We start from the raw sequence: 24,722 nt of genomic DNA, 5'->3' as shown, positions 1-24,722 counted from the left end.
GTTGGATAGGTCCTAGGTATAGAGGAAATTCTACTATATTTCTAGCATAAACCTGGGGTGTCTTAAGCTTTTTAGTTCTTTATTTTGAGTTAATATTGATAAATTTCTTGAATATGATTGTTTAGGTGATCCGAGTCAATCTTTCTCATCTTCTTAGCCGTCTCAGTGACATTTGGATAATCTGTGAGTAAATATTGATTTTATTTATAATTTCAATATTATTATATATGCAAGGCATGCCCACGCATTCACTTATAAATATATGTATGTAGCTAAATCTTAAGCGTAGTTTGTATTGCATCTTTATTTGATGAAATTATTATGGGTGTCGTCTTAAGGTAATTTAGAGTTGTGTGCATATGTCAGCGTGTGTGTGGTGTGATATTGGATATGGGTAGGACGGGGAGAACGGCTAGAGCTTGACTCACTGGAACCCAATCCTTTTTGTGGATAAGTTGGGGTGAGTACGGCTTTGAGTTAATCTAGCTGACCCCCGCATTTGGATTATTAAGAGAAAATCCGACTCGAATTGATCTCACTGGCAGAGGTTAGAATTAAGAGAACTGTATAGGGGATCAGCTCCCATATATATATATATATATGATATGATTAATGTGACACACGAGCATGTGAGTCGCTCTAAATTATTTTTTATGCAAATATTGTTTGACTTGTTTGGTAATATGTATGTTGTATTTCATACATAGGAATACACTAGACTTAAATAGTTATAGAAATTGTATTTAAAATCAATATCTTACTTTATGAGTCGAACACTCACTCTTGTTCAACTATTTTTCCTCAAGTAATAGGAGAGCTCTTTGAGTTTAACCTGTTTTCTTCCTCGTAGGTTTGTCAGAAGTAGATTTATTACGTTCTTATTTCCTTGTTTATTGCCAATTGAGGATAAGTTGAGAGAAGGGAGATTGAGGTGGTTTGGTCATGTGAAGCGTAGACATACAGAGGCTCTAGTTAGACAAGTAGAGTATATTAGGTTAGAGGATAGAAAGAAAAGAAGGGGTAGACCTAAACTGACTTGGAGGAGAGTAGTACAACATGACTTACAAGCATTACACATTTCTAAGGATTTAACCCAAAATCGTTTAGAGTGGAGAAAAAGAATACATATAGCCGACCCCAACTTTTTGGGATAAAGGCTTAGTTGAGTTGAGTTGAGTTATTTCCTTATTTATATTTTAGAAACTCTGCTTGTACCATTAGTGTATTAAACTTTCTGGGACTATAATAACTTTTTCTGTTGGATGTTGTAAAGGTTATTATGTGATTGTGCTTAGATGAGGGAGTTGAGCTCCCATTGGATTATATGTATTGTTTGAGGATTGGGAGGGTAAGCTGAGCTCCCCAAAATGAGATATATTGTGATTATAGGTCGGGTGAGCTATTACTCCCCATTGGGTAGCTCAATTTAAGGTCAAACTCTATCCGTTTGTTTTCTTAGATTTGGACTATAGTAATGGGCTTTATGGTTGGGCTAGAAATAGTTAGGCTTATTACTGACTTTGGGGGCTTTATGTTGACTCAAGTCCTAATACCGGTCCAGCTCAGAATTTGGATTGTGACACATTTAAACTTTTAGCAAAATTTCTCTAGAATAACAGCTCCTCTGACACTGTTGACTCGAAAGAATGTCCCATTCTTTTGGTTAAACGAGTGTGAGGAAAGCTTTCAGAAGCTTAAGAAATATCCAACTACAGCCTCTGTGTTGACCTTGCCAGTGAGTGCAGAATGATATACAGTGTACTGTGATGCTTCCAGAGTTGGGTTATGGTGTGTTTTGATGCAGCACGGTAAGGTAGTGGCTTATGCTTTAAGGCAGTTAAAGAGGCACAAACAGAACTACCCCACTCATGATCTAGTGATGGCAGTTATAGTCTTTACATTAAAGATTTGGAGGCACTATCTGTATGGTGAGATGTATGAGATATACACCGACCATAAAAGTTTAAAGTACATCTTCCAGTAGAGAGATTAAAATCTAAGGCACAGGAGATGGATGGAGCTTCTGAAGAATTATGACTTTATCATCCAATACCACCCAAGTAAGGCCAATGTGGTGGCAAATGCCTTGAGTAGGAAATCTTCTGGCAACTTGACACATATATCAGCAAAAAGGAGACCATTGATTCGGGAGATACATGAGTTGATGGATCGGGGTCTGATCTTGGATTAACAGATGGGGGTGCACTTTTGCCACATTTAAGAGTAAGGCTAGATCTATGGGATAGGATTAGAGTTTTTTAGTACAGGGACCTGCAATTAATGTGGATTGTGAAAAGAGTACAACAATAGGAAGATTGTGAATTTGGGTTTGATGGAGATGGTACCCTTATACAAGGCTCTAGGGTATGCGTACCAAATGTGGACAACCTAAAAAATGAGATTATGCAGGAGGCAAACTACACACCTTACAGTGTTCACCCAACATCTACAAAGATGTACCATGATGTGAAAGATAGGTACTGGTGGAATGGCATGAAGAGAGATATAGCAGATTTTGTGTCTAAGTGCTTAACTTGTCAGAAAGTAAAGTTTGAGTATTAGAGGCCGTCAGAGAATTTGCAGGAGATTCTCATCCCAAAGTGAAAGTGGGAAATGATCACCATGGATTACATGATTGGGTTGCCTTGTACTACACGTGGTTATGACTCTATATGGGTGATTGCGGATCGTTTGACTAAGTCAGCTTACTTTTTGCTTGTACTGACTACCTATTCTGTTACTCAATATGCAAGGGTGTATGTAGCAAGGGTTTTACGGTCGCCTGGATGAAGCTCTTCACCGAAGTGGGTAAAGTGAGGAGTCGCCACTTTATTTTTGAGGGAAATTAAAGAAAACTATTTGAAAATAGATTAAAAGGAAACCAATTCGAAAACAGAGATTCAAGGTTCGGGGTCCGTATACGAGCAGGAAAGGTGTTAGGCACCCCGCCTCGTCCCTCAATGAGGGTAAATAGATTTAATGTTATGCTCTTCATAAATTAAAAAGATAATTAGAGGGTTGGGATAGTGATGATGTTAATCCGTTGTGCGAAATAAATGAATATTTAATATTTAACTTATTTTGGGTTGCCCAAGAATACGAGTTCATGAGATGGCCCTTTAGTGAATAGGTGTCGAGTAAAGTTATCTTGTGTATTGGAGTTGCGTTATTTTAATTTGAATTTTGTTAAGAGAGCTCGAATAAGAAGTTTCTACTGATCTCTAGATATGTTTTTTTAGAGTTTTAAGCGAGAGATTTTGGATAAAAACTCTCCTCCGAACTCCGCGTTTATTATTAAGATTTTAGCGAAAATCGGGTAAGAACTCTCTCCTGATTTCTTAAAATATTTGGTTTTAAAATTTTAAGGGTCTTGGATAAGAACTCTCCTCCGATCTCCGTGTTTTATTTAAATTTTGAATGAGAATCGGGTTTAAAGTTTTAAGTGAAGGATCTCGGATAAGAACTCTCCTCCGATCTCCGTGTTTATTTAAATTTGAATGAGAATTGGGTTTAAAGTTTGAGTGAAGGATCTCAGATAAGAACTCTTCTCTGATCTCCGTGTTTATTTAAATTTGAATGAGAATCAGGTTTAAAGTTTTGAGTGAAGGATCTCGGATAAGAACTCTCATCCGATCTCCGTGTTTATTTAAATTTGAATGAGAATCGGGCAAGAACTCTCCCCCGATCTCTTAAAGTATTCGTTAGGATCGTATATCGTAAGGACTTTGAACTAAAGATTTTGGTCGAGCGAGGGCGTAAGAAACTAGTGCAGAGCTTCTCCTAACCCATAGAGCCTTATAACTAGAGGGTGAATACAAGACCAAACTTCTCACCGATCTCCTATGTGATCACTTTATCAGAACTCTTTGGTTGGCAATATCCGATCACTTTTAATTACTAGACTGGGGCTCGATCCTATCTCGGTTCCTGCTCTATTATGCTATCTCCTGGGCTCGTTTCGTAGCCCGACCTCATTACTTATTTGTTTGACCTACTATTCGACCTATTATTACACCTATCCTTTTTGTCATTTTTTATTTGATTGAAAATCGAAACATTCCTACTTACGTCCTTTTGAGTACTTACAAGCTGCTTATTAATTGAACCTCTACTCTTGAAGGAAATGAAAAATAAACGAAGACACAGGAAATAACTGTTTGACTGGACAATCTATTTTGAGATTTTAATACAACTGGATATAGAAGAAATTTCAAAAGAAAACTGGAGAAAATAAACGAGGGTATTCGACAAAATGATAGTTTAGACGCTTACCTGTGGGGAGTTAAGGAGACGGATGGAATGACTCCAGAATCCTCAAATATTACAGAGCTGAAAGCTGACGGTCAAAAGACTAATGCTTACTTCGGAGTAATGGGGACCAAGTCAGAATGCAATTGAGTCGAAGCGATGGGAACCGGGTCAGAATACAGTTGAGCTTGGAGAATAATATACTGATGTTAGGGCGGCGAAGACTAAAATGGACGAAAAGGAAAAATGGTCTCACAGAGTAATGAACAGTCACTAAAAACGAAGAACTTCAGGGTCCAGAACTCCTTCAATGAAGATACTTAAGAAAACTGGCTTCTAAAGTTCCTCAAAAGCTCAGAATGGCAAAGTAGCAAGACTGAATCAAATTTCAGAGTCTTTCCACTATAATCACCACCACCTTTTTTTTGCCCGTCCCTTGTATAATATTGCATGCAGGGATTTATAGGGAACTGGTGCTCCTTATGAGGGGTCAGGATCTCATCAGGGAAGACAGAGGGTTTAGATTCAAAAGGACACAATCCGATGTATGAGAATTAAAGAGAATCAAAATGGAGGGTTGAGATTTCATTCAGAACATCCGTCCTTTCTTCTCTTAATCCAACGGCTCAGGGTTTTGCCTTATAAGATGGATCCGAGGGCTGGGAATAAAAAGCGCCGATCCTGTCGTCTACTTTTTGATCCAAGGGCTCCGGGTTTGTCCTTACAATTATGATCAATGGTGGAGATCGAGGTGTACAAAACTGCCATAAATGTTTTGGCATTTGTCAACTAGATAGGCATTTCTGCAACTGAGGTGTGTGGTGAAGATTTGATCCACCTGCAACGCTTTAACTAACTCGGCTCTGATTATAAAGAGAGTTGATTGAAAGTTATTTTGGTCTCTCCGTGCTTTTTGATCTCTATTTCTTCCAATCTCCCTATTATGACCCTCTCCTTTTTCGATCTCTCTAGTATCAGGTCCCTTCTCATTCCCCGAATGACTTGCCAGAGAGAGAGAGAGAGAGAATGAGAGAATTGATAATGTATCAGGGGAGCAGGCTGGGGAAGACCCTCCAGCCGAATGACTTGTAAATTTTTATTTTGAAATGAATTGAAGTCCTATCTTTTTGTTTAATTTTTTGATGAGATCGGAAAGCGTCCTAATTATATGAGTACTTGATTGTTTGAATGTATTAGAATATTAAACTTAAAAGCAACTATTAACCTAAGTATAAGAGGTCGAAAAAACATTGTAAGCATGAGATCGGACTCAGCCATGACCAAACACTGTGTAAAACTTTAGAACATTAGAATTGGAAAGACTTGATTTGAATTCTTAAGATCGGGATCGTCATTAGACCGGACAGAAAACTTAACTTTATTTTAAGAAATATCTGGGACATTCAAGTGAGAAACCCGATTCTAACATTAGCTAAATGAATTTTCACAATATTTGTAAAGAGAGATCGGGGACAAGACTGGGTGGTACGGAGACCCGACACTGGTTCGAACCCATCTGATAAGAGATCGAAAAACAATTAACTAAGTGTGGGATCGGTTCATTCCATGGTCGAGCAATCGATGAGTTCGATAAAGTCATTTGTGATTGAAAGACATCGCCTGAGAGCGGCTTGTAAAGTCGATTAAAAAGTCCATTGACTTCGGAGGTTGGCCAAAATATGGTGTCGACAGCTGCCCCTCTTTACATAATTTCTATTGAAGGGAATGAAATTCTCTCGTATAGGATTTAGACCCATATTTTGGGCTGTTGGGGTATGGAAAATTAGAAGGTTGAGGATCAAATTCAACTTGGATCTAGGAATCAGAGGTTGAGGGCAGGAAATAAAATGCTAGAAATTAAAAATCAACTTGGATCAAGGAACCAGAGGTTGATAGCAGGAAATAAAAATGTTAGAATTTAAAATCAACTTGGATCGAGGAACCGGAGGTTGATGATTGGAAATTAAAATGCTAGAAATTAAAATCAACTTGGATCAAGGAACCAGAGGTTGATGACAGGAAATTAAAATGCTGAAAAATAAAATCAACTTGGATCAAGGAACCAGAGGTTGATAGCAGGAAATTAAAATGCTAGAAATTAAAATCAACTTGGATCAAGGAACCAGAGGTTGATAGCAGGAAATTAAAATGCAAGAAATTAAAATCAACTTGGATCAAGGAACTAGAGGTTGATAGCAAGAATTAAAATGCTAAAAATTAAAATCAACTTGGATCAAGGAACCAGAGGTTGATGACAGGAAAGTAAAATGGTAGAAATTAAAATCAACTTAGATCAAGGAACCAGAGGTTGATGATAGGAAATTAAAATGCTGAAATTAAAATCAACTTGGATCAAGGAATCAAAGGTTGATAGTAGGAAATTAAAATCAACTTGGATCAAGGAACCAGAGGTTGATAGTAGGAAATTAAAATCAACTTGGATCAAGGAATTAGAGGTTGATGACAGAAAATTAAAATGCTAAAACTTAAAATCAACTTGGATCAAGGAACCAGAGGTTAATGACAGGAAATGTAACACCCCCATTTGCATAGCCTGGTAGATTTCACTGTTCCGGTGACCGGTTTCGGTCCGGACAATTAAGGGGATTAGAGCCATACTTAAGACAATTAGAGAAACCATAAACACAAATGATTAGTAACGTTCGATTAGTTAAGTATAAATAAGAAAAACAGAACATAAAAAGTTAAACGAGCCGAGAGTCACAGCGATGGGTGACCTCCTCGGGAACGACTGCAAAGTCGTTTTAAACTCAAATTTCGAACCATAAAATGTGACGCTGCGGTCCTTAGGACCCTTATGAACGCAGTGGAAAAGAGAAAATCACGAAAAAGAACTGTTAAGCCAGTCAAATAATTAGGTTAGGGAGCCGGAAGAAATATTGGATTATTTGCAAACCGGGATGAACCGGCGAAGGGCAATTTGGTCAATTAACCCCGAGAGCTGACTCCTGACCTAACTATCAAATAAAATCAGAGAAAAGAAAATTTCTGAATCGAGAATTAAATTAAAGAACTAATAAAAAAAAAGAAAGGAAAATCAAAAAGTAAAAAGGTAATGACATCATGCATGATCTCATGCATGATGCCATAACTAAATGAATTAATTTGATTAATTAAATTAGATTTTTATGGTCTTCCATAGCATAATAAATAAAAGAAAACAAAAGAAAAAAAAATTTAAAGTTGTCTTGTTTCTTTCCCTTTGTTGCCGCCCCACCTTCTCCCTCTCATCTCCATGAAAATCCACCATTAAAGCTTACACTCAAGCTTTAATTCTTCCACTCAATCTTCATAAATCCCCAAAAAACTTCACTAAAGCTTGTTATTACAACTTAAGAAGAAGATTACAAGAAGAAAGAAGAGTTAAAGATAGGGTTTGAAGGATTTAAGAAAGGTTAGTGTGCTAACTTACCATTTTACTTCTTTAAATGCATATGTAATGGTTGAAATGAGCTTAGAATTTATGAAATGAAATAAAAACATGGGAGAAGGACCAAACTGAAATTTCGGCCTGGTTGAGGGGAGTATGAAATTGTATGGTTTGATGCATTAGAATGAGTTTAAAAGCTTTGATTAGTTGAATGGTTAAGATTAAGTGCACTAATTGTGATTAAATGCATGAGATGGATGAGTTAGGGTTTGAATGTTAGGGTTTGTGAACCAAAATTTGGAGAAATGCATAAATGATGACTTTGACCTATTGTGAGCTGAAAAATGGTTAATAATGACCAAAGGAGATGTGTGGGAATTATTGGAATGGAAGTCAAATTCGTAGGGTAAATGGTCATGCTGCTGGCAGCATAACCAAGCCAATTTTGAAGGACCAAAACGGAAATTTTACAAGTCCAATTGATATGGCACCAATTGGGGATGAAAATAGACATAAAATGGCACAATTTTCATTGAGGAACCATGCTCAAAAACTGGCCAAAACCTAGTGAACCAATTGATCAAAGTTGATTGAGAGCAGTCTGCCACTGTATAAACTGACCAAATGAACAGTGTTTGTTCATTTGGTTATAACTCGATCTAGGCAGGTCAAATTGACCTGAAATTTTACCAGTGGTTAGATCACATATAGACCTAAAACTTTCATGAAGAACACAAGTCCAAATTCTGCCAGCAACCAAGCCATTTGGCCACCCCAAGTTGGTGACCCAAATCTGCCAGCACCAAACTTTGCCCAGAAAATCTAGGTTATTTTCCATCCGGCAGCCCTGATTCAAAGGGCCATAACTCGAGCTACAAAACTCCAATTGAGGTGATTCAAAAATGAGAATAAACATAAGACAACAAGGAATATTTTCTATGAAGGAAGTTTTGCCAAATTCTAACAGTAAAATTGCCAATGGAACAGTGCAACTTGGAGCACGAAAACTGAAAATTTAACAATTTGGCCAAAAGGACTTAAACTTTGAGAAAATGACCAAAACCAACAAATTTAATGACCAAAATGTGGTATGTGGGTGAAGTTGGAGTTCCCATACCTATTAAGCCTTAAAAAGTCAACAATTTGACTTGAATAGTATAGTGAATAGTAACTCAAAACACAAAAACTTCAAGAACGTCGAATTTAACGCAATAGAACTAGTAAAAATGAAGTTAAATTTATTTTTAGATTTATGCTAAGTTATGGTACTGAAACACTGCGAAACTGTGTGTTTCAGCTGAAAAAGACTTGAAAATTCGAAGAGACTGAGTCAAGGCTTCAAGGCGACTCAAGTCAGATTTGTGCACAATAATAATTGTTTAAATATTTTAATCTAAAAAATTTGACTTCTTTGATTAATTATGTACTGTGTTGCCATTTTATAATCGTAAATGTGACTTTAGAAATTGATCAAATTTCTTATAAATTGTTTGTATAAATTGTTTCGAATTGATTTTATGTTCACACTTAGCATGACAGTACCACATTGTTCCTCCTCCATTTATGGGGTTGAGATCGTTTATTTTCCTCCATCTCTGGCTTGCCAGTTGAGGTTGTAGATCGGATGAGTACTCATTAGCTAGCTAGCCAGCCACCTCCCTCATTGATTTCGATTAATGGGGTTGAGATTGCTTTGTCGTGGTGTACAACGCGGCATTGATCGGAAATTTTGTGTCATGGCTTAAGTTGTGTATGACTTTGGCAATACTGTGTTTATGAAATTGTTTGACTAAATTGTGTTTAATAGATTATTTGACAAAATGATGTTATTATGAACTTTGATATTTGTGAAATGTGATTGAGAAATATTTAAATTGCGTTTCACCAATGAATGATTTATGTATTGCATTTTAAATTTTTATTGTGCACCACTGAGTATTTTTATACTCAGCGATAGCTTATTTTGCTGTCGCAGATAAGAGCAAGGAAAAAGCAGAGTGAGTCACATCGAGTTGAAGATCACACTAATCTTTTGTACGGGTATTATTTTATACCCTTGTAGATAATTTTGATCTAAATATAGAAATGTTGTATGTATCAATGAAAGTTGAGCAGTTGTGAATAAATTGTAATAATATTTTTTGGATTTCCTTCTGTAAATTAATATTTGTACTTATGAATTTCTTACTTTATGCTTTGTGATTGGAAATATTAAATATTTTGAGATGATAAGTCTTGAATTATATTGTGAAATTATTTTGAAGTGTGTTGAACTGAGCTGATTGAGTTATTGAAGGTTGGGAGTTGTGAAATATTTTTGGAAGTGTTTTTTTTTCGGTATTTGAAGAACTATTTTCTCCAATTTCAAACGGAACTCTGTCAAAATTTTTATAAAATTTGCGGCAAAATTTAAAATGGACAAAATTTTTACTAGTATTTAAGCTTTAACTAAATGGTTTTTAATTCTCACTAAAATGCTCACCACTTCCAAAATGTAAGAAAATCGTTTCAAAATCCCTTGTAGGGTACTTAATGAGTTATCGGTAGGTGAAGTTCGGTAGTTCATTAAGTATTCTACGGGATCATGTTATGCCTTACGGAGGGGTAAGGTGTTACAGGAAATTAAAATGCTAGAAATTAAAATTAACTTGGATCAAGAAACCAGAGGTTGATAGTAGGAAATTAAAATCAACTTGGAACAAGGAACCAGAGGTTGATGGTAGGAAATTAAAATCAACTTAGATCAAGGAACCAGAGGTTGATGACAGGAAATTAAAATGCTGAAAATTAAAATCAACTTGGATCAAGTAACTAGATATTGATGATAGGAAATTAAAATGCTAGAAAAATAATGCTGACAAAAGCAAGGCTAACCTGTCACAAGAAGTTCTTCTGCGTCGAAGTGTACTTAACAAGATTTCGAAAATAAATGATTAATGAAGGACGAGTCTCAAGACTTGACCTACAACTTTCCTTCTCTTACTCACTTCCCAGGATGCTCTTTCTGTTCTCGGCTCTTTTTGTTCTCGACTCTTTCCTTATTTTGTGAAAAGCGCCCTTACGGGTTCTCACTTTCTCATCTGCATATTTTACTAAGAGCGCCCTTTCGGGTTTTCACCCCTAGTTTTTTTTTTTTTGGTTATCGATCATTTCCTGCAAATCTCATAGCAAAGTACATGAGGTTATCAATATTCAAATCCTAATCTTATGACAAAGTTTTAATAGATTAATAGTGCATAAATAAAGGTGTAGAAGAAAGATAAAATGAGAGTGTGGGTATATAAGAAAGATAAATTAGAATGTAAGAAAGATAAATTAGAGTGAAAGAATGACTTTATTATAGCTTGAGAAAAAAAAGGTACAGTTTCAAAGAAAAAGGGTACAAGAAGGGATCTCACAAATTCCTTGTAGTTAACTTTGAACTCCCTTAACTGCTATTATTTCAAGTAATCTTTTGATGAACGTTCGTGCCGTGGTGACTTAGTTCCTTTCCTGGTCTTGTGCTCCCTTCCTTATTTTTCCATTTTCTGGTTCTAAGGGTGCCCTTTTGGGTTTTCACTCCTAGATTGATTCTTTTTTTTTTTTTAGGTGCCTTTTCGGGTTTTCATCCTTCACTCATTTTACAGAAAGCGCCCTTGTGGGTTTTCGCTCCTTTTTCACACATTTTGCTAGGAGCGCCCTATCGAGTTTTCACTCCTACGTTTTTTTTTTAGGCATAATACCTTTTGATAGCGTCTGCATTCACAGGTCTTGGGAATTCTTCACCGTCCATGTGGGTCAAGATCAAGGCACCACCAGAAAATGCCTTTTTAACTACATAGGGTCCCTCATAAGTTGGCGACCATTTGCCCCGGGCATCATTTTGATTTGGAAGAATCTTTTTTAAGACGAGATCTCCTGGTTGGAATTCGCGCGGGCGAATGCCTTTGTTAAATGCCCTAGCCATTCTTCTTTGGTATAATTGCCCATGACACGCTGCTGCTAGCCTTTTCTCGTCCAGCAAATTCAATTGGTCCAACCTTGATTGGATCTATTATGACTCATCGATTCCTAATTCTTTTAGAATTCTCAGGGAGGGAATTTCTACCTCGATAGGCAAAACAACCTCCATTCCGTAAACCAATGAGTATGGAGTTGCCCTATTCGATGTTCTTACGGAGGTCCGATAAGCATGAAGGGCGAAGGGAAGCATATCATGCCAATCTTTATAAGTAATGGTTATCTTCCTGATTATTCTCTTGAGGTTCTTATTAGCGGCCTCCACTGCTCCGTTCATTTGGGGACGATATGGCGAAGAATTAAGATACCAAATTTTGTACTGGTCACATAAACTTCGGATCTTTGAACCATTCAAATTTTTGGCATTGTCGGTGACAATTTCGCTGGGGAGGCCGTGTCGGCAGATGACATTATTCTTGAGAAATTTGAGGAACGTATTCTGCATGATATGGGCATATGATGTTGCCTCAACCCACTCAGAAAAGTAATCAATAGCCACTAAGATGAAACCTGTGCCCATTGGATGCTTAAGGGTTAATGGGACCGATTACGTCAATGCCCCACATTGCGAAAGGCCAAGGTGAGACAAGATTAAACAATAAATGAGGCGGAATGTTTATCGGATCTGCATAGATTTGACATTTATGACACTTCCAAAAGTACTCGATACAATCTTTCTCCATAGTAGTCTAGAAGTATCCCCGTCTCATGATTTGCTTGGCCATCATATGCCCATTAGTGTGGGTTGCGCAATTCCCCTCACGAGTCTCAAAAAGGATCCTCCTCGCTTCTTTTGCATCTACGCATCCCAATAATTCGCCATTGGAGCTCCTTTTGTACATAATTTCACCACTGGGGAAGTATCCCAAAACTAATCTCCTAATCATTCTCCTTTCGTTTCTGCTTGCCCCTGGAGGGTATTACCTGGTTTTGATGTAAACCTGGATATCATGATACCAGGGTTTATCATCGGTTTCTTCTTCGACCATGAAACAATAAGCTGGCTCACCCCTTGCTTTGATTAGTAATATCTGAGTCGTCTGTCCCTCTTCCATCTGAGCCATGACAGCGAGAGTGGCTTATGCATCTACGAATTGATTCTTGTCCCGACTGAGGTGAGTGAAAGAAATTTCTTCAAATTTCTTGATCAATTCCAATAGGTACTTTTGATATGGGATCAACTTCGGGTCCTTGGTTTGCTATTCTCTCTTGACTTGATAAATGATCAAGGCCGAATCTCCATACACCTTTAACTTTCTAGCCCTCATTTTAATGGCGGCCTGTAAACTCATCACATAGGCTTCGTATTCCGCGACGTTGTTGGTGCAGTCAAATATTAGCTTGATAGCTATTAGGAAGTGTTTTCCATCAGGAGATGCCAACACAGCTCCGATCCCATTACCAAACAAATTGACAGCTCCGTCAAAATACATTTCCCATACATCAGCTGATTCCTTATCTTCGCCGCCGACCTCATTAACATGCTAATCAGGGAATCCGAAATCCAGAGCTTCATAATCTTGGATAGGGTTTTTTACTAGGAGATCAGCAATTACGCTCCCTTTTACCGCTTTTTTGGTCATGTAAACAATGTCATATTGAGAGAGTATGACCTGCCATTTTGCTATCCTCCCTGGCACAAACGGGCTTTCAAATACATACTTGATAGGATTCAGTCAGGAGATGAGCCATGTCTTATGATTCAACATGTAGTGTTTAAGCCGATTTGCGGTCCAGGCCAACGCGTAGCAAGTTTTCTCTAGGAACGAGTACCTTGATTCGCAATCATTAAATTTCTTACTCAAATAATAAATGGCCTTCTCTTTTCGCCCTGTGTCATCGTGCTGTCCTAGAACACACCCCATCGAACTCTGTTAAACTGCCATGTACAGAATCAACGGCCTTCTTGCCACTAGAGGGACCAATATCGACGGGTTTGACAGGTACTGTTTAATTTTCTCGAAAGCCTCTTGACAAACTGAATCCCATTGAGTGGTGTTGTTCTTTCTGAGTAGCTTAAAGATGGGCTCAGCTTTAGCAGTGAAGTTGGAAATGAATCTTGAGATGTAGTTTAGTTTTCCTAGGAAACTGCACACCTCCCTTTCTGTCTTTGGGGATGGCATTTCTTGAATGGCTCGAACTTTGTCTGGGTCCACTTCTATTCCCTTCTCACTCACTATGAATCCCAATAGCTTTCCAGATCTAGCCCCAAACACACATTTGGCTGGGTTCAATTTCAGCTGATACTTCCTAAGCCTTTCAAATACTTTTATCAATACTTGTACATGACTTTCTCTCTCTCTGAACTTGATGATCATATCATGCACATATACCTCCACTTCCTTGTGCATCATGTCGTGGAATAATGTGACTATGGCGCATTGATAAGTAGCCCCAGCATTCTTCAACCCAAATGGCATGACTTAATAATAGAATACCCCCCACTAAGTGATAAAAGCAGTCTTATCTATGTCTTCTTCATCCATGGGGATTTGGTTGTACTCGGATGCCCCGTCAATGCACGAACATCTACCCAATCCCGCAGCATTGTCTACCAGCACGTTTATGTGTGGGAGAGAGAAATCATCCTTCAAGCTCGCCTTGTTGAGATCTCTATAATCAACACACACCCTGACTCTTCCATCCTTCTTCATTACCGAGATAACGTTGGCTATCCATTGAGGATATTTGACCACTTCCAGGAATCCAACATCGTATTGCCTTTTGACTTCATCCCTAACTTTGAGTAGCGTATCCGGGTTCATTCTTTTCAACTTTTATTTTACTAGAATTGTCCCAGGAATTAGGGGGATCTTGTGTGTTACTATTTGAGGATCTAATCCATGCATATCTTCATAGCTCCATGAAAATATATCCAGGAATTCTTTGAGCAAACTGACCATACCCTCTAACTCTCCACTTTCCACAACCTTGAGTTCCTTCCTTATTTCCCTAGTGCCTAGATTTAATGTGTGCGTTTCATCCTCACAAGGCACTAGGGAAGGTTCATCTTTCCCACCCCTCTCTTCTACAAGTTCTTCTTCGGAATCACTTGAAGTATTAGCAGTCACGGGAATTTTGAAAATAACATGAGGAATTTCTAAGTCTATTGAATTATTAGGCGTGAATTGGTGAATGGTCCTGAAGAAACGAAAGTGGAGTATATTATAAGAAGGGATTTTAAGAAAAAAGAATTGGATGCAAAATGCGCTATTAATTCATTTATCATAAAAAAGGGTCCATTTACAATATTACACTTGTCACCATGGATAAAATGATCAAGTGTAGATAACAAAATGTACTTTACTCGAGATTGAGCATAGGAATGTCTTCTGCTATCTAATTATCCAGCTCTTGCCCCTCAGGAATTGGTGAGATCAAGGCTTTATATAGGGAGTCTAGTTGTATGACATCAATGGATGGCTCTTCGGGAAATTCTTCACCTTACTCCGGATTCTCAATTGTCGATTTGGTGAAAACATCTGTGATTTTCGGGACAACTTTCATTTTCCCGACTCTCTGGTCAAACATTTGATTCTGCAGCGTGTTCCTCATCCAGAATCGCCCATCCATAAGAGTATCTTCTTCATATCCCAGGCCGAAGCGGCCGATCTTCTGAATAGCCGGTATGGGTTCAATAATTCCCTGTAATGCGGTGCCCAATCCCTTGCCCTTTTCGTATTCGCTCTTAAGCATCACCTTTGCAACCATAGCCGTAGCCCCTTCTTCCCTCAGGGTAGTTTCCTGTAACTCTAGTGCTTAAAAAGAACTTTTCAAGGACTTTTTAATTGTTTCTACGTAAGGAACTGATTGCGGCTTGGTGACCAGCATGGCTTCCTCCCCCCTTACTGTGATGATCCTGCCGCCCATGATGTATTTAATTCTCTGGTGCAGGGTCAAGGGTACGACATTTGCTGAATGGATCCAGGGTCTCCCTAACAGCATGGTGTATGCAGGTTCAATGTCCATTACTTGGAATGTGACATTGAAAGTGCATGCCGCGATTTGGAGTGGCAAATCTATATCTCTAAGTACCTCCCTCCTTGTGCCGTCAAAGGCTCTTAACACCATGGCACTCTGGCGTATGTTTGATCGGTCAACAGGTAGCCTTGCCAAGGTGGCATTGGGCAAGATGTTAAGGGCAGATCCGTTGTCGATCAGAACCTTGGTGACTATGCACCCTTTACATTTGACTGTTACGTGTAGGGCTTTGGTATGCTTTAAGCCAGCAGGGTCTATCTCCTCTTCCGAGAAAGTGACGAAACTGGATACCTGAATTTTCCCAACTATTTTCTCGAATTGCCCCGATGTGATATCGAGGTTCACAAAGGCCTGATCCAGAATCTTCTGCAAGGCTTAGCGACACACTTCCGAGATCAGAATTAGTGACAGTAATGAAATCCGGGTAGGCGTCTTCCTCAATTTCTCAACAACATCATATTCACTTAGCTTCATTATTTGGAGCAAGAATTCTTCCTCTTCCCTTGGTTCAGTATGTTTTTCCTTCTCAACTTTCTCGGCCCCATCCTCTGTGTTCCCTTGTGGCTTTCCCATTTTTACTTTCCCCTTTTTCTTTTCCGTCTCCTCATTTCTGTAACATCTCCCACTTCGGGTGATAAATTCTACCTCTTGATCTGGTGGGGGGGAGTTACTAGTTGTTTTTAGGTTTAATTGGGGATTAGCGTCATTGGAGGATTCGATATAAGTCATTTTAAAGTGCTCGTGAGAAGTAAAGCACGGTTTGGGAGGAGTGATTGGTTGAACTTGGGCATGGTTGAGGGTAGGAGTTGGAGTGCTGTTGGATGCACCTTGAGTAAATACCTGGAGATTGTAATTCCAAGGTATTGCATGGGTGTTGGTGACTGGGAGTTGAGGCAGGGTTCGGATGACTGTTATTGGTGGTGTGGGTGTTGGCATGCTGGGAACAGAAAAAGTTAATTTGGGATTGGGGGTGGAGGCATTCTAGCTAAATCTGGCTGTGTTCACTTCGCCCTCTACCTTTGACCTCTTTTGATATCTCAAAACTTTGAGAGACAGCATCCTCTGGACTTCCTGTTTGAACTCCTTACTGTTTTGCAGCACATGGTTAGCCGCTTCTCCGTGATAGGGGCATCTGTATCACCTTCCGACCCCGGTGTCTGAGGGCAGAGGTAACCTTCCCTTACTGCCATTACAAAAATTTCCTCGAAGTGAAGAATCAGTTGATCTACCTCCAATGTTGACCTTTCTTCTTCATAATCTATCATATTCACGCCATTGCCCGTACCATGATTGGCCAATGGGTTTGAAGTAACATTGGGGAAATAACTATTTCTTTCAATCTTTAACCAACCGTTTCTGATTAGGGCCTGTACTCTTCCCCTAAGAGCTCCGCAGTTATTAGTCGAGTGCCCCAGTACCCCCCCATGATATTCACATCGGGCATTGGCGTCATACCACCTAGGATATGGTGGCTGAATTGGGTCTAGGGGGATAGGCACTATTTGATTTATACCGAGGAGGTATCGGTATATTTCACTGAGTGGGAGGGGGAGAGGTGGATCAGGGTTTCTCTGTGGTCTAGGATTATTTTGAGGAGGAGGTGGTCTTGATGGAACAGGTTGAGCAGGCGGTCTGGGTTGGTAAGCTGCTTGCGGTGGATATTGTGGGCGAGGGTGAGGATAATTTAGAAAAGGGGATGGAGCGTTAGCTATTGTTGGGCCATGAGCAAGAGGATATGGCCGAAAATTATTCTGAGAGAATGGAGGTTGGGTTTGTCGAGTGATGGAGTGCACATCACCTTCTTTCTTCTTTCCAAAACCCGCAATTTTCTTTGCAGGATTCTCAGTCAACTCCTGCAACCATCCTAACCTTAAGTTAGTCTCAATTCTTTCACCAGCTTGGATGATGTTTGAGAAGCTGTTGGAGGTGTTTCCAATCATTAGATTGAAATACGGAGCTTTTAACGTCTCAATGAACAGAGAGCAAAGTTCATTGTCAGTAACCGGAGGGTATACCTCCGTTGCCTTCTCTCTCCATCTCTGGGCATACTCTTTGAAGCTTTCTCTCTCTCTCTGTATTAGACTTTGGAGGTCTCTTCTTGTGGGGGCTACGTCACAGTTGAATTTGTACTATTTCAGAAAAGCGTCAGCCAAATTTTTCTAGGAGCGCAGTTTGCTCCTGTCCAGTTGAATTCATTGCAGGGCTGCCCCGGAAAGACTCTCATGGAAGAAGTGGACCAGAAGCCTGTCATCTTCAGTGAGGGCGGACATCTTGGCTATGTAAGTTGCCAGATGGATGCGGGGATCTGAATTTCCAATATACTTGTCGAAGTCCGGAACTTTGAACTTTGGTAGCACCACCACATCTGGTACCAACCTCAGCAATGATACATCTACTGAACCGTACATATTCAGTCTCTTTATTGCTCTTAATCTCTCTTCTAGAGCAGATAACTTCTAATTCTCTCTTGCTTTACTTTCCCCTCCTACTGCATGAACTATTCCCCCAGTTGGGAAATAAGGGTTAGGGTGAACTGGAGGGATTGTTATGGAAGGGTGCAACTCAGCATTTGAGACAGTCAGATAATAAGGGAAAGGTAAGTCATTAGTTGGGAGGTTCGAATTGACAGTGATTGTCGGATTCGGAATAGGAGGTTGAAAGGTGAAAGAGGTTAAAGCTTGATAAGAATCAACCGTTGTAGAGAGTGGGAGAGGTAGTGGCAAGTTTGGTTCTGATGCAGGCTTATTTTGGGATATCTCTTTCATCAGTTTCATGAGCTCTGAGACTTGGTCTCTTAATTCGGAAACTTTTCCCTTTAGGTTCTGGACTTGTTCCTGATCTTCCATTATCTTCTTCGTTCGTGATCTTGTTAAGTACACTCTCCTCGGTCGAACTGCTTGCTCTATCAGGCTTGCTTTGCTTGGAGCAATGTTGATTTCCTGTGGGAAAAAATTGTTAAATGACTTTTAAATTCTGTTAAAATTAAGGGTCCTAACTTTTGACAAAGGATACGGTGGCGTGTAAAAGCTAGAAATGGAATCTGTAGAAGGATAATTGCATCAATTCTATCATGGCATCGCTCGATAGTCTAACGGTGAATGACTGGATCGGATGCATGTCTATGATACTTGTTCATATGGCACATTCGTCTTTTCGTGCAACCCTAGTGAGGATAGTTCCTACGGGAGTCATACTATTCATTCACATTTCACTAAACAATAGTCCAAAGTGATTCATTAATCAAATAGTTCATACATATGTTTTTTTTTTACATTTGCCTAGGCTCAAGGAGACTTTTTAGAATGCAATGGCATCTTTTGAGGTACTCGTAGAGTCTTTCTTCTTGTCGGGCAGGGTTGAATGTTTTCAAGGTGTATTTAGATTCTGGTAAGAGCTCTTGTTTTCCTTGTGCTATTATTCTCTCCAGCTGGTCAACATTTTCTCTCAGCTCTTGATGGAGGGTGGCTTGTTTTTCTTTTTCTTTTCTTTCTTTAACACACTCCTTCAAAATACCATTGATAAGCTGTGCTTGCTCCTTTAGTTCAAGTTTCTTCTTTTTGCCCTTTTGTTTATATTCTTCCATGAGTATCTCCTGGTATTTCATTTTTTCTTGCAACTCGCCATTCCGAACTCCCACCTCTCTTATTGTACCTTGGAAGGAGGTCTTTTCCTTTTCCCACCGTGTTTCTTGTTCCTCAAATTTCGCCTTTTCTGTCGTCGCTTCTTCCTTGAGCCTTGTCACCTCCCTTTTGAGGACTTGCTATTGGTCTTCCAACTGCCTTATCCGTTCTAGTAATTACTGATTCTCGGTATTCGATCTTTGTAGAGAGCTGATCAACCGAGCATTAGCTTCTTCTGAAAGGATGTTCTGATGAGGGGTGCTACTTTCAGGTTCTGTTGGCTCGGCAGTTGGGTATCTTTGATCTCTGCTGGCCCTCCATCTGAGGTAATCTTCCGTGGCGCTCGGCCCTTTAGGCGATCGTTCAATCATAGTGATGCTCTCCTAGGATTTGCGGAATACTTTCAATTCTTCCTCATTGCCGGGCTCGTGGTAGAAATGAGCTTGATGGAGTTCTTCAGCATTAAGCACGAATTGGGTTGAACAGAACTGCCTCATTACCAGAGTTGGAGTGTAACTCGTGCATCTGGTCACTCCGATCAAAGATACTAAATGATTACTCCTTGTACTGAACAAAATAGGCTGACCCAATGTCCATAATTTCCTCTAGCAGTAGTTGTGACTGTTGAAGCTTAAAATCTGCTCTTGCCATTGCCGCTTGTTCTTTGGACTGATTGCTAATCTAGCCATTTTCTTAATAAGCGGTTGGTCAGGATACCAAGTTAACCCTTTAGTCTCCAGAGGGAACATGTGACTGAGGATCCAAAGGTGTAGCAATTGAGAACAGCACTTAATAGATCCCCTGCCTTGCCATCGATAATAAGTAAGAGTCAACAGGGTCTCTGCAAGGATTGCCAGTATTGGATTGACCTTTTGCTTTTCTACTGCCCAGAACATTTCCGTGACACTGCAGGTTATAATTCCAAAAGGCCCGGGGAATAAGATCAGGCCGTAGATCCCCAGAGCCAATGCCAATGAAGCTTGCTCCCATTATTTGTTCTGGATGTACAGATCCAACTGCTTCTTGAGGTAGGTCCAATACCACCCATGTGTGTTTCCTTTGACAGTTTCTCTTGCCTTTGCTTCCTCAGCGAAGACCCCCAACATATGCGTTAATTGTTTCCAAGTCTGTCTATGCTCGAGGTGTAAGTAGATCCGATTCTATGCCTCATAAGGGATTTCTAGTAGCGCCTGATATTCCTCCATGGTGGGGGTCATATCAACATCGTTGGAGGAGAACACCCCGTACTTAGGATTCCAAATCGACAGCATGGCTTTTAGCGCCGGGACTTGGACTCTGACCCGTATCAAGGTTGCAATCCTTCCATATTTTTCCTCGAACTTTTCCTTGATGTTATCAGGAAGCATTTTCCAACTGCTGGATAAACCCTCTAGACCGGTCATTTTGACTTCGACCTTGCTTGGATCTAACAGAGGTAACAGGTTAGTGTCTGCCCCAGTGGCATCACTCTGTGGGGCTCTGAACTATGAAGTGGTTGGGACCATGGTCTAGCATTCTGTTCCTGTCTAGGAACCTCTTCCATTGACTGACTCGAGGATGCCATGTTAAAGTTTCCATTTTATCCTCTAACAGACCCCAATTTGTAACGCCTGCGGAGAAAATTTGTCAGCAGAACAAATTCAGGTAATTTTGAATTACACTGTTGGCATGGTAGTATCTATACACCTATCAAAGTAGGAAGGTATTTAGATCATTCTAACAGTATGATTTAAAATTACCCTTATGTTAAAAAAAAATTTAAAAATACAAATAGAGTAAGGTAAAAGTAAGTATGTCCCTTTTTGTCCTAAAATAGGGAGAGTCCTAGTACCGGGTAAGTACTATCTAGATGGATAGTTCTATCTTATGAGGTAGTTTGCTACGGCTTTTAGCTAATATGATAGTTTAACTCAAGGTCTAATTTTCTAAAAGCCACAGGTTCCCAAATTATCCCTACTGCGAACAGTAAAGCCCTATTCCACCACCATGATATTATCGGGAGAATTCCACGGGTATCACGGTAAATGAAACAGGTTCCAATCTAAGCAGAAGCCTTCACGGATACTAACGGAGTAAAACCCACAGGTACCGTTACATGACTCCCTCCTATTTCCTAAAAGGGGAAGAAAGTCCGGGTATAGGGCTAAAGTGTGTGAGGACATTGTGTAAGTACTCAGTGTGTGAAGGGACATATTTACCTCTTCCCTTTATAGGGGGAATTTTTTTAGACGAAGATTGTTGTGGGAATCAGACAATCAAAATAAGCAAAAATGGTTAGAAGGAATAATAACAATCAATATATCAAGACTTTCAAATTTCATAAGTTAAGCCCCCTAATTACGATTTTAATTTATATGAGCATAAAATTAAATCTGTTTTTGGACCTCTAAGCCAGGATGGAGCTAAATAAAAGTCTCCAGTGGAGTCACCAAGCTGTAGCAAGGGTTTTGCGATCGCCTGGATGAAGCTCTTCACCGAAGTGGGTAAACTGAGGAGTCGCCACTTTAATTTTGAGGGAAATTAAAGAAAACCATTTGAAAATAGATTAAAAGGAAACCTTTTCGAAAACAGAGATTCTAGGTTCAGGTTCCGTATACGGGCGGGGAAAGTGTTAGGCACCTCGCCTCGTCCCTCAACGAGGGTAAACAGATTTAGTGTTATACTCTTCATAAATTAAAAAGATAATTAGAGGGTTGGGATAGTGATGATGTTAATCCTTTGGCCAAATAAAGCAATATTTGATATTTCACTTATTTTGGGTTGCCCAAGAACACGAGTTCATGAGATGGCCCTTTAGTGAATAGGTGTCGAGAAAAGTTATCTTGTGTATTGGAGTTGTGTCATTTTAATTTGGATTTTGTTAAGAGAGCTTGGATAAGAAGTTTATACCGGTCTCTAGATATGTTTTTTTAGAGTTTTAAGCGGGAAATTTCAGATAAGAACTCTCCCCCGAACTCCGCATTTATTATTAAGATTTTGACGAAAATCGGATAAGAACTCTCTCCCGATCTCTTAAAATATTTGGTTTTAAAATTTTAGGGGTCTCGGATAAGAACTCTCCTTCGATCTCCGTGTTTATTTAAATTTTGAATGAGAATCGGGTTTAAAGTTTTGAGTGAAGGATCTCGGATAAGAACTCTCCTCCGATCTCCGTGTTTATTTAAATTTGAATGAGAATCGGGTTTAAAGTTTTGAGTGAAGGATCTCGAATAAGAACTCTCCTCCGATCTCATCCGATCTCCGTGTTTTATTTAAATTTGAATGAGAATCAGGTTTAAAGTTTTGAGTGAAGGATCTCGTATAAGAACTCTCCTCCGATCTCCGTGTTTATTTAAATTTGAATGAGAATCGGGTAAGAACTCTTCCCCGATCTCTTAAAGTATTCGTTAGGATCGTATATCGTAAGGACTTTGAACTAAAGATTCTGGCCGAGCGGGGGCGCAAGAAATCGGTGCAGAGCTTCTCTTAACCCACAGAGCATTATAACTAGAGGGTGAATACAAGACTGAACTTCTCACCGATCTCCTATGTGATCGCTTTATCAGAACTCTTTGGTTGGCAATATTCGATCTCTTTTAGTTACTAAATTGGGGCCCGATCCTATCTCGGTTCTCGCTCTATTATGTTATCTCCTGGGCTCGTTTCGTAGCCCGACCTCATTACTTATTTGTTTGACCTACTATTCGAACTATTGTTACACCTATCCTTTTTGTCATTTTTTATTTGATTGAAAATCAAAACATTCCTACTTACGTCCTTTTGAGTACTTACAAGCTGCCTATGAATTGAACCTCTACTCTTGAAGGAAATGAAAAATAAACGAAGACACAGGAAATAACTGTTTGACTGGACAATCTATTTTGAGATTTTAATACAGCTGGATATAAAAGAAATTTCAAAAGAAAACTGGAGAAAATAAATGAGGGTATTCGAAAAAATGATAGTTTAGACGCTTATCTGTGGGGAGTTAAGGAGACAGATGGAATGACTCCAGAATCCTCAAATATTGCAGAGTTAAAAGCTGACGGCCGAAAGACTAATGCTTAATTTGGAGTAACAGGGACCAAGTCGGAATGCAGTTGAGTCGAAGCGACGGGAACCAGGTCATAATGTAGTTAAGCTTGGAGAATAATATACTGATGTTAGGGCAGCGAAGATGAAAATGGACAAAAAGGAAAAATGGTCTCACAGAGTAATGAACAGACACTAAAAACGAAGAACTTCAGGGTCCAGTACTCCTTCAATAAAGATACTTAAGAAAACTGGTTTCTAAAGTTTCTCAAAAGCTCAGAATGGCAAAGTAGTAAGACTGAATCAAATTTCAGAGTCTTTCTATTATAATCACCACCACCTTTTTTTTGCCCATCCCTTCTACAGTATTGCATGCATGTATTTATAGGGAACGAGTGCTCCTTATGAAGGGTCAGGATCTCATCAGGGGAGACGAAGGGTTTAGATTCAAAAGGACACAATTTGATGTCTGAGAATTAAAGAGAATAAAAATGGAGGGTTGAGATTTCATTCAGAACATCCGTCCTTTCTTTTCTTAATCCAACGGCTCAGGGTCTTGCCTTACAGGATGGATCAGAGGGCTGGAAATAAAAGGCGCTGATCCTATCATCTACTTTTTGATCTAAGGGCTCCGGGTTTGTCTTTACAAGTATGATTAATGGTGGAGATCGAGGTGTACAGAGCTGCCATAAATGTTTTAGCGTCTGTCAACTAGGTAGGCATTTTTGCAACTGAGGGGTGCGATGAAGATTTGATTCGCCTGCAACGCTTTAACTAACTCGGCTCTGATTATGAAGAGAGTTGATTGAAAGTTATTTTGATCTCTCCGTGCTTTCCGATCTCTATTTCTTCTGATCTCCCTATTATGACCCTCTCCTTTTTCGATCTCTCTAGTATCAAGTACCTTCTCATTCCCTGATCTCTCCCATTCTAGATCTTTCTTCCTTATCTAACTTGCCTTGGTCAACGCTATTAATTCTTCATATCGATGCATCTCGGTTTGCCGTGATACAATAAATGCCCAAATTTCTATATATATGCACTAACAGGGAAATCCCCTCCACACTTTACTTCTCCTCCTTCAGTTTCTCCATTTCTCCAATTCTAGTTTTTCTGGTAATATTTCTGATTATGGTGACTGCTTTTGATCTTTTTTCGTCTGTTTTCTTCGCCCTTCACCTGAAAATTTACGATCCCGGCGATCAGAAAACCATAAGGAAAACATCTAATGACAGTGAGGGAATCAGACTAATTTACCAATCAAGATCGAAAGAGATGATTGTGCCGATCTCGAATCGGTCTACCGGTAAAATCAGTGACTGATCTCGGGCAAGAGGACTGCTAATTTCAATCTTAATGTCGGTGACCACCTCTTGAAGTTCATTTGGCTCCTCACCACATCGGGCGTTCTGACTGCAGCTTGGTTCTGGTCGATGACATCGACGATGACTTCGCTCACCATCATGAGAGTC

General features: G+C 39.4%; 1 pseudogene; it reads right to left on the bottom strand.

Annotated features, from left to right (window-relative positions):
* Positions 1-24,722, bottom strand: part of LOC110662218 (amino acid permease 6-like) — a 45,538-nt pseudogene that overhangs the window by 1,714 nt on the left and 19,102 nt on the right.

The sequence above is a fragment of the Hevea brasiliensis genome, chromosome 8, assembly GCF_030052815.1.
Source record: "Hevea brasiliensis isolate MT/VB/25A 57/8 chromosome 8, ASM3005281v1, whole genome shotgun sequence".
NCBI lineage: Eukaryota > Viridiplantae > Streptophyta > Magnoliopsida > Malpighiales > Euphorbiaceae > Hevea > Hevea brasiliensis.
This window is presented reverse-complemented; position numbering and strand designations above follow the sequence as displayed.